The sequence below is a fragment of the Erythranthe guttata genome, chromosome 9 (genome assembly GCF_056151865.1).
Source record: "Erythranthe guttata isolate IM_541 chromosome 9, IM_541, whole genome shotgun sequence".
Taxonomy (NCBI): domain Eukaryota; kingdom Viridiplantae; phylum Streptophyta; class Magnoliopsida; order Lamiales; family Phrymaceae; genus Erythranthe; species Erythranthe guttata.
Genome location: NC_142541.1, coordinates 5,332,321 through 5,344,055, shown reverse-complemented (window position 1 = coordinate 5,344,055; position 11,735 = coordinate 5,332,321). Strand labels below are relative to the sequence as shown.

Here is an 11,735-nt window from a genome sequence, read left to right as displayed (position 1 = left end):
ATATGTAATATAAAAAAATGTTTTAGATAAAATAATCGAACGAAAACTTTGAATAGTTCACATATATCATCTTAGGCCATCTCCAACAGTTGCTTTAAAATTGATTGTCTATATTTATAATTTAACAAATGAACAGTGTTATACAACACCACTTTTTACTGCGTACTCCAACAACATTGTTTATAATTTACACAATAATTATATTTTATTAAATTTAAAATTAAATTTAAAATTAGTCCATCTGCACACAAATACTTTCATCAAATTATAATTTTAACCTCAAATAGATATATATATATATATATGTAGTTCTATTATATTATAAGAATTTATTTGGAAATAAAACATTTTGACTTTAAAACAAAATGTAGTTTTACGGATATACGTAGAATTTATTTATGATTGAATTAATTTGGTAGTTAAACCACTTGGGGTGGTTAAATTGTCTATAGATTTAGAGATTGGAATAAATAGTTTGTGGTTAATTTATTTTTATTTTTTTACACGTTTGTTATATTTTAATTTTGGTTTCTCAATTTTGAGAAACCAAAGTTAGATTTTACCAAATTTTGCATTTTCCATTCTATTGTTGGAGCTCTATTTTGGGGTTCAAATTGTGTAAAAAATCTAAATAATAGATTTGCATGACTGTTGGAGTTGGCTCTTATATATGAAGTTTGAGATGCATAAGCAATGTGACACATGTCATTGATTGATGCTATATATATATACATATATATATATATATATATATATATATATATATATATATATATATATATATATATATAATCAAACGATGTATATAAGTAAAATAAACTAACTCTACCTTGCATTAACACAATAACATCATTATCATAATTTGGTATTAATGAAGATTACATGTATATTAGTTTATAAACCCCATCGAATATATTAATTATTGATGTAACCTTTCGAAATTTAGCAATGTAATGGACTTTAAATTTAAATCGAAATTGAAAAAAAAAATACTAATCAATGTATTTGACGAAAAAATCACAAATATATATGTACACTATTTAGTATTATAAATATCGTTACTTCAAAGAATTCACATGAACAAAATGTCAATCTATTTGATTTATAGATGATAGTATAGTCAATTTTCTAAAACATAAAAATAATTACTATAATTATTTAGTAATAATATATTATTGATCAACATTTCAATGTAGTTAAGAAAACAAATCAAGAAAAAAAGACGAAAACAATAGATTTCCAAAACAAAAAAAGAAAAAGAAAAAAGGTGATGCAACTTTACACAAATTAAAAAATATAATATATAAGATTTTAAATAGCAAAATTGCATATATATCCATATACTAAATGAACTTGATGAAACAATATTAAAAATACTTACAGACATATATAAAAAATTAAAAATTATTAATTACATATTATTTTTTACATTTATCACTTCGATGACGTTCTTTTAAGGAATGAAGAAAATGAGTATTTTTTTCTCGCACAACTCATATAAGATTCACGAAATTATTTCTACCGCATTGACGCCACTGATGTCGTCACACATAATACATAGGTCGATGTTATCCATAATATCTACAAAAATAACATAAACAAACAACAAATAACACGTTAGACTAAATACACGTATATGTGTAAATAATCATTAGACAAATTCATTATATCCAAATAATGAAATAAAGTACATGTAAAACTATGAATATATCAACAAAAAAAGTTACAAAAAAAATAAAGTCTTTCCTCTTTGCAGCCATTTCGGGCATGGACTATTATTTATTTTTCTGTGAGTGTAAAACTAGGGTGGAGAGTATGAGTGAGTGGAATGGATTGGAATGAAGGGTATTTATACTTGTGTTTTATATAATAAAAATTTAAATAAAAAAAAGATAAATAAATAATTATTATGAAAATACACATTTAATGTCATAATTTTAATTAATTATTCTTGATTAGTTATTTTCCATAAATTATTCATATAAATCTTAACCAATCAACTTAAATTGGTAAAAAATCAAATTATATTACATAAAATTGGAAATTTGATTGATAATTTATAGTAAAAAAACATTCAAAATTCAAATTTTCGAATCATAAAATTTAAATTTCAAAATTTAAATGTTTTTTAATTATTAATATTTGTAAAATTAAATTAATACATATATATTTAGTTGTCAACATATATAACAAAACAAAATTCATGTATATTGATAAATTAATTTATTGACGGATTCATTTGGATTATTAATGATTTGTAAAACAATTATTATTGTTATTTTTGAATAGTGTTATTAAAAAAACAAAATTCGAAGATATATATCATAAAAAAGTGAGTTTTCTATTTTTTTGTTCAAAAATACATTCGAAAAATTAAATTAAAACATGAGATAAGAAAACAATTAATGAACCGTATATGAATTAGTATTCTGCCATATTGAAGAATCTTTTTTATTGTTGATTATATTTTTTCCATAAATTAGTTATGGAAATTAAAAGGCAATCATCTTAAATATGTAATAAATGAAATTTTATAACATAAAATCGGGATGTTGATTGACAATTTATGGTAAATAAATATTTAAAACTCAATATAAAATTTTAAATCCGAAATATTTAAATTTAAAATTAACATAACCGAGTTCAATTAGAAATCTGATAATAAAAAAAATCAAAATATAATAATGCATTCCGAAAAAATTAAATTTCAGATTAAAATAATCGATTTTAATTTTAAATCTGAAATTAAAAAAAATCAAAATATAATAATGTATTAATATAATCATCGTCTTAATATAATAATGCATTCATAAAAAAAATTATAATTAATCCAGCATAATTGTTTGAACATATAATAGAAATACGCAATTTCAAATTATTATTCACAAAAATATTGTATATTTATTAAACATTACCATGTAAAAAAATTGTTCATAATTTTCTTTATTGAATGAATATTCGAATATTCTAAAATATTGAAAGAAAAAAAAACAACAACTGTATTCCTTTATTTTAATATTTGAATATTAAAAAAAAATCTGAAAATTATTAGAATATTCGTAAAAAAAATTGAGTATCTTGAATTTTTTCAATAAATATATTTTGAAATATTGAAAATATAAATTCGATATTTTTTTTTCTTGAATTTATAGAAAATTAAATTTGGAAATAATATATATACATGTGGTAAATGTTTAAATGAGTGTACAAATGTTAAATAGGAAATAACTTAATACATACCAAAATAAAAATGACAAGTAATCAAATTGAAGAATCCACCTCATCAATTTAATGACAACTAAGCAATTTTGATAAATGACATAGACATTTGCCACATGTCATTCGTATAGGGCATATATCCTCTTTTTTATATTATATATAGATAAAGTAAAAACTTAAATTATCGAATAATGTTGATTGAAAGTTGGAAAATTAACTTTTTTTAACATTAAAATCATAGAAATTTTAATGGTCAAATATTGAAAGTACATTTATGAGTAAGTTGAAATTCTTAAACCAATTCATGTTCTTCAAATTTGAAATTTGTGTACAAATTCATTTATGGTGTCATATTCTTACAAATTATCATTCACTATCATTTTATGGTTGGTATTTATTCAACCCAATCATGTGTGAGTAGCGTTGTATCAAATTTTTCGATGCTAGACCATTTTTCAATTGAATAATATTATGCCACGTGTACTAATAGATGACTCCGAGCTGCTAACATGGATACCAGAGTGGTTAGTAGATCATGTTCCATCATAAAAATAATCGGATAGTAGAGCACATTTACTTGTCACTATTTTAAAATATCTAAGTTTTCGAACTTTTAATGCATCAAGCATATTTTGAGTGTCTACATTATCCTTTTCTTCTAACATGTCCCAAGTATAACTATTAACTTTGTTTGACCTAGACTGACTAGGAGATGATCAATGTCCAATCTCGACACCTGAGCTCTCCTTATACCCGTCATACATGTTACTCCCCCTATTTCAAATTATTTGTCACTTTGGAGAAATTGTTTTGTTCCATATTATCTGTCATTTTACAATTCCAATGAAGCATTAGTTAAATATTTTCCACCAATACCCCTAATACAAACTACCCACACGATTTATGAAAATTAAAGACACGTTCCAATTCTCTCTTTTGTCTATTAATTATTCCATCTCTCTCTATAATATAAATTGTAAATATAACCAGCTCTAATTTTTATCTATTTTATTTTCCAACTCACTCCACTCACATGGTTTATAAAAGGACATAAATGCATGATTAATAATTCTATTTAACTTCTCCACGTGCAGAGTGACAAAGAAAAATGAAGATTCCTTAGGTTTTAAAGAGAAAGCTGAAGAAAATGAAGACTCGGGTTTTGTTCAACATTCAAAGGATTTAAATGTTGAAGCTTTAACGATTGTTATTCCAAGTTGTAATATATATATATATATATATATATATATATATATATATATATATATATATATAAAACAGACTTTGCAAGCAACCCTAATACTACTCCTACCATGCATAGAACATTGTGGGAATCAAAACTCTATCTTCCAGTATTATATAAGATATGTACAGAGATATACACCATATATATCTCCTCTTTCAATACTGCCCCTCAAGTGGGCCCATGAAAATCGTGAATGCCCGACTTGCTAAGCCCTTTCATCAAAATGCTTGCTAGCTGCTCGGAAGTACGAACATGTGAAGTAGATACATTGTCTTGTTGTATCTCATTCCGAATGTACTGGCAATCAATCTCGATATGCTTTGTTTGCTAGTGAAAAACGGGATTAGCAGCGATAGGCAAAGCCACCTGGCTATGACAGTACAACTGCATGGATTGTCCATGTGACACCCCAGCAAGCCGTCGATATCGCTCGGGGTCATCAAAAGAGGTCGATCGGATAGCACAAGTCGATGATTTGACTCAATAGGAGTACAAGATGGTTTGGCCCCCAAAAGTCCTGTTTCACTCACAATATCTAAAGCATACTTACGCTAACACAGGAGAATGCCATTTGTCCCGCGCCCAACTTCTTTACCAAAAAAATACTTTAGTGTGCCTAGATCCTTCATATGGAAGCAATGACCGAGGTACTCTTTGAGAGATGCAATTGCCACTGAGTTATTTCCCGCCACTACCAAATCATCAACGTAAACAAGAATAGTCAAAATAATCGAGTCTTTAGTGTAGCGAAAAAGGGAATAATCAGAGTACGACTAAACAAAGCCGTAACGCTTCAAGGCGGATGTCAATTTGGTGAACCAACAACGGGGAGTCTATCGCAACCCATAGAGAGATTTTTTCATTTTACAAACTTTTGTTTGATAAGTAGATGAGAATCCTGGATGTAGCTTCATATAGACTTCACTTAAATCTCTATGCAAGAACGCATTATTAACATCCATTTGTTGTAGTTCCCAACTTTTCGCAGCTACAACTAAGAATGTTCGCAATGTCACCATCTTTGCTACGGGTGCAATGGTTTCATTATAGTCGATCCCTTCACATTGGTTATAACCCAATATGACCAAACAAGCTTTGTATTGTTCAATCGTGCCGTCGGATTTATACTTAATCTTGTATACCCAATTAGATCCAATTGTTTTCTTACTCGGAGGCAAAACTTCCAATGTCCAAGTCCTGTTGTCTTCCGAAGCTTTGATTTCTTGTTGCATGGTTGCTCGCCATATTTCATTCTTAAATGCCTTTGAGAATCGTGTTGGTTCAATCCCTGCATCAATCTTGGCCAAGAATGCTCGATGTCGAGCCGAAAATCTATCACATGTCAAATAATAAGCTATGTGATAAAGTGTACCTGAGGATTTGTTAGGTGACATGGGTGTAGTGTGATTGGGGTTTTGCGAGCACCGAGCAGTGTAAGTGACATAGTCTTTCAACAAGGTAGATGGCTTGGAACACGATGATCTCTCCCTAATGTTTTGGTTTGAGTGATATTGGTAGTATTTTCACTACCAGTAACACCCATCTCCCCCTCATCAAGACTTCTTGTGCTCCCCCTAACTTCGTTCACATGTTCACTCCCACTAATTACCTCATTCACGTTGCTTTCATCTCTCCCTAATGTTTTGGTTTGAGTAATATTGGTAGTATTTTCACTACAAGTAACACCCATCTCCCCCTCATCAAGACTTCTTGTGCTCCCCCTAACTTCGTTCACATGTTCACTTCCACTAATTACCTCATTCACATTGCTTTCTTGGATTGGTCCAACCAGATCCTTATCCACAGCAACGGTATCATTGAATCTCAAATCAGCGCTAGCACGATGCACCCCTTCGCCAAAAGGAAAACTATTTTTGAAAAACACCACATTGCGAGAAACAAAACATTCTTCGGACCCGATTTCAAACACGCACCAACCCTTTTTACCATGTGGATAACACATGAACACACACTTTCTGCTTGGTTCGCTAAACTTATCTTTGTCACGACGATCATGATGTGCATAGCACAAACAACCCAATGTTCTCAACGATGTATAATTCGGTTTAACGCCAAATAATATCTCGTATGGGGTCTTACCATCAAGAAGCACTAAAGGAGTTTGATTAATTAAATGGCTAGCAGTAAGAACACATTCGCCCCAAAATTGAATAGGAAGATGTGCTTGAAACATCAACGCCCGTGCAACATTCAGAATGTGTCTGTGTTTTCTCTCCATTCTTCTATTTTGTTGAGGAGTCCCAACACATGATGTTTGATGCAAGATGCCATGTGTTTCAAAATAAGATCTCAAGCACGTGAGTAAGGTTCCATTATCGCTTCAAACAATTCGTACTTGTTGCTTAAATAGTCTTTCGACCATCGTGCATAATTTTCCAAAGTTTGGCTTACCTCATTTTTACCAGTCAAAAGATAGACCCAAACCCCTCTTGAAAAATCGTCCATAATTGTAAGAAAATAAACAGCGTCACGCGTAGTAGGAGTTCTATAAGCACCCCACAGATCGACATAAATCAACGAAAAATATTCAGTTGTTTTATTATCACTTTTTTGAAAAATAACACGAGTTTGTCTTGCACGTAAACAAACATCACACGAATTGTGACTCAAAGTACTATTAATTATACTCGTAACTACTAGAATAAACGATAAAACTTTTTTAGATGGGTGTCCCAATCTCTGATGCCACAACTCTTGCTTACTCAATCCAACCATCTTATCACTAACACTGGTGCAACAGCTCGGAAGACAAATACCCGATCGCGCTCTTCACCCATTCCAATCAGATTCCTCGTAGTGCGTTCATGTATCACACACATATTGTCAATAAAAACGACAATACATTTCCATTATTTCAATAACTTTGCCACATATATAAGAGTGCAATTCACATTTGAAACATATAAGACATGATGCAAAATTCGATGACCCTCTAAGGACAATTTTATTTCCTTTACAACAAGAGTGTTTTGTCCATTGGGAAGTTCCATGTGTAACGTTGATACCGTATAAACATCGGACAACAAATCGATTTTTCCCGTCATGTGATGAAACGCTCCAGAATCTACAATCCAATCAAAATATTTCTTACATGAAAGTCTTTCATCACCATTTTTACTTGCACCAATCAATTCAAGTATCCTTGTCCATTGATCGCTATTAAGACCTACAAGATCGTGGCAGTCACGTTCCAAGCGAACATCAGATTAGCTCCCATTTCGTTCAGTCGTTGCTCAAGTGATATGAATGCGTGCTCTATCCCCTCTTATGCACCCTACAACGCCTCTTCCTCGTCAGCCCCGGTCGTTTCTCTCACTTGCTCGAGGCCTATCTCACTTTGGGTATCCTATGACTTGGTACCATGAATTTCTTTTGTGGCCTGATCTTCCACACTGTCCACACATCATCAACTTTTCCTTTCCCCAACTCTCACGTTCGAGCCTAGTTGAGCAGCAAACCCTACTGCGTCCCCTCGATCTTCTTTGCTTTGTGCAATATTACGATGTCGTTCCTCTTGAACAATCATCGCATATGCTCTATTCGTATTGGGTAGTGGTTCCATGCTCAAAATATTGGAGCGTACGGTTCCGTACACCATATCGTCAAAACCCATCAAAAATTGATGGACTCTCTCTTCTTCTCTATTTCTTTCAATTGTGACTGAGATATCAGACTTGCAACCGTTGTATGTACAAGTGGGCAATGGGTCATAATTCACAAGTTCATCCCACATCATCTACAGTCGACCATAATGTGCCACCACATTTGTCCTTGTTGTTTACACGCGGTAGAGAACCTTTGTCGAAGATCCTCCCATTGTTTCTTCATTGTATTGACGTACGTTATGGTGGAACGCAATGAGGGTTCGATTGTATTAAATATCCAAGCGACCAACATTGAGTTCACCATCCACCAGTCTTCAATCTCGCGAGAATCCTCTTCTAGTTTCCCAACGTCCCATCGATAAACCCGAGTTTCTTTTTCGCCCGAAGAGCATTCCTCATCGATCTGGCCTATTCCTCGTAGTTTCCCCCCTTCAATTGGATATGTGAGAATAGTGATCCCAGATTATCAGACGGATGCAAAAAATACGGCGAGATAGCACTCGGTTGTGATACAACACTCGCATGTGCTTTTCTAGGCCCATCATTGATCAGTACATATATATACAACAGACTTTGCAAGAAACCCTAATACTACTCCTAACATGCATAGAAGATTGTGGGAATCAAAACTCTATCTCTCAGTATTACATAAGATACGTACAAAAATATACACAATATATATCTCCTCTTTCAATAATATATATATATATATATATATATATATATATATATATATATATATATATATATATATTATTTATTTGGAATACATATGTTTAAATATTAGATTTGTTTTCTTACGGTTCTAAAATGAGTGATTCCACAACCCTTATTCATGTCTATTGCTTCTCATATATTCAATGGCATATTATTTTAATTTTTAATTTTTTTTTAACTGAGATTGAAAAAAGAAATTCATATCATGAGAAGTTTAAAGTAATCATTAAATTTTTAAATAATCACAATAGACATGAGCTAAAATAAAAATTAACTTAGATAATTAAGAATTTATTGTACTAATTCTGGATCACATTTCAACTGAGTAGGAAAATGTCCCGACTTTCTAACATAGCTTTCTTAATATGCGGAATCTTGTACTTCTGAGAACCTTTTGCTCGCATAATTTCTATCATGCACGATTGCAGTGTTAAAAATATACGATTGGATTTTGTGGCCGGAAAAGCTTGAAATGATTTTTCGACGGCGGTACCAAGCTCATCAACAGTTTTAACAGGCTCCTTGTACTGCAACGATTGAATAGCACGAAAAAATCCAAGAACCAAAACATTCAAATTTGGAGAATTTGGAGGTTGAGACATCAGACAAATATCAAATCCATCTTTTGCAGCTGCTTGACAAAATTCATCATCGTTACGATCAATTGCATGATGGCATTGTCTTGTTGAATGAATATTGGGTAATTTGAATCCTCTTTGGGTCATTTTTCCTTGATCACACGCAGAAACTTTTCAATCAAATATGACCTTGTAATTTACTGAGTGTATTGGCTTTGTCTCCAACGTGCCTGCAACTCTATTTACGTTGCTTCTTTTAGCTGGCTCATGTGTAATGTAATAAAAGGAAACACTCCATATTTTTTCGAAGAACGTTTCATTTCCCTGTGCATCAAACCTCGAACGAGCTATAGCGCTAGAAACATGACTTTTCCAATGAAGTTTTTGCTTTTCCAAGTGCGTAGCGGATCTTCTTCATATGGTAACAAGTAGTAATTATCTGATGTTTTCGTCATTAGAAATCATTTTTCATGAATATGAATAACATTAAAAATTCTAGTAAAAATTGGGTCATGTGGCATATTATCACCATGAAGCATTGTCAAACAAAATTGAAGTCAAGATCTCTTATGCTCCTCTTTAAAAAAAGTTTTATAGCGTTGTAATGTAGCCGTATTTCCCACGACTTAAGACGCCTAAACAATGTGCTCTTTTTCATGTTCAACGAACAAGCTAAAGAATCAAGAGTTGTCCGGCGATGTAAAGTAAATTCAAGAATTTGATCATAGTTAATATGAATTCTCTTTTGACCACAATTTCTTGTCTTTTTTATGAGATACATTAGCATGGGTGCACCTTTTTCTCATTGTTTCTAAATATGTTGAACGGTTCGTATAGATACCGAAAATTGTGATGCCACCAATCTTGTCACTATTTGTTTTTTATTTTCCATGGAAATTTTCGTGTTGTAGCATGTTGTATATGGCTTGCTGTTCATCATTGGATAAAATTCTCAATTTTTTTATTGACTTGATGTTTAATCTGCTTCGTTTGTATTTCCTTGTCCACCAATGATCTTTTCATCTATAAAAAGAGAAAAAAAAAATGAAATAATTACAATCATAACCTAAAAAAACTCACAAGAAAATTAAAGATAGTACCCATATTACGAATGACTGCTGAAAATATTGGTGATTCCACTTTCATATGCATGATTGCTCCATCATATGGTTCACTATTTAAATCTATCAGAAAATAATCCATTTAAAATATCTCTGGATAATTTAAATTGAGATTAATGTATGTAACTAAATTAACACTTGCTTCCTTTTGTTATTCATCATCTTCAGCAACGTCAAAATTTGGTGAAAGTATATTTAGATTTCTTCCAACTTCTATTTTTATTTTCATATTAAAGAAATTTGTGAGTTTTTTTATAGAACAAATTTGGTGGGAATACATAAACATTTTAGAATAAGAAGTGGGTAATTTTAAAAAAACTGCCTGAATTTTTTTAGGGGAATTTTTTCTCGAGAATTGTTTATGTTGAAATAAGATTTTTTTTTATGCGGGAATGTTTTCTTTTCCCTTTTTTGGTTTTTCAGTTGTTATGGTTATGGAGTTTGAAAAAATTTAGAGAAACAAAAACAATTTATGGATAATTGCGATTGAGAAGAGATAATAAGTGGTAAAGTAAATTAGTGGGAGTGAAAAAATCAACAACAAACTTTGTGTTGAGACAGAAGGAATAAATTACTATTAATGATGATGAGAGAGAAATAAATAAAATAAAAATTTGGTAGAAGGGTATATTACTCTAGATATGAATTTTCTCATCAAATTTAGCCATATTTATTGGCTTTCTTAATTTTTGTGCAAATACCTTAACCGTCAGATAAATTGGCAGGGAGGGAGTATACAATAATATTTTATTTTTCTCGTATTTTTTAATTGCAACTATTTATGGTTGGAGCATATCGGGATACATGTGTTTTTTTTTTAAGAAATTCAAATGTTGTTACAAATTGAGGAAGTACGCAATGGGCCATGATTCGAACCCTACACCTCTACTCTACTAATAGAGGCTTAAAGCAAATATAATTTGATTAAAACTTGTAATTTTATAAGTTTAATTTTAGGAGCCACAATTATAGCAAACATGGCTATGTTTGGAAAATTACCGGAACACTTAATAATTTATCTTTCATTGGGGTTATTTTTGTCCCAATATCACCATCCTTTCTATATTTTTTTTTATATTTTGACTAAATTCAAAAGCTTTTAAAGGTACATATGATGTGCCTAAATGGTTTAGGCCCAATTAAGGAGAAAAGTCCATTTAATGCTCAACTTCCACATTCATATCGCACATTGATTCTCTACAAGAACTACAAGTAATAGGCAATCAAG

At 31.0% G+C, this 11,735-nt stretch overlaps 1 pseudogene; it reads right to left on the bottom strand.

Moving 5' to 3' along the window:
* Positions 1-9,062: 9,062 nt before the first annotated feature.
* Positions 9,063-9,925, bottom strand: LOC148767947 (uncharacterized; annotated as a pseudogene).
* Between the last annotated feature and the right edge of the window lie 1,810 nt (positions 9,926-11,735).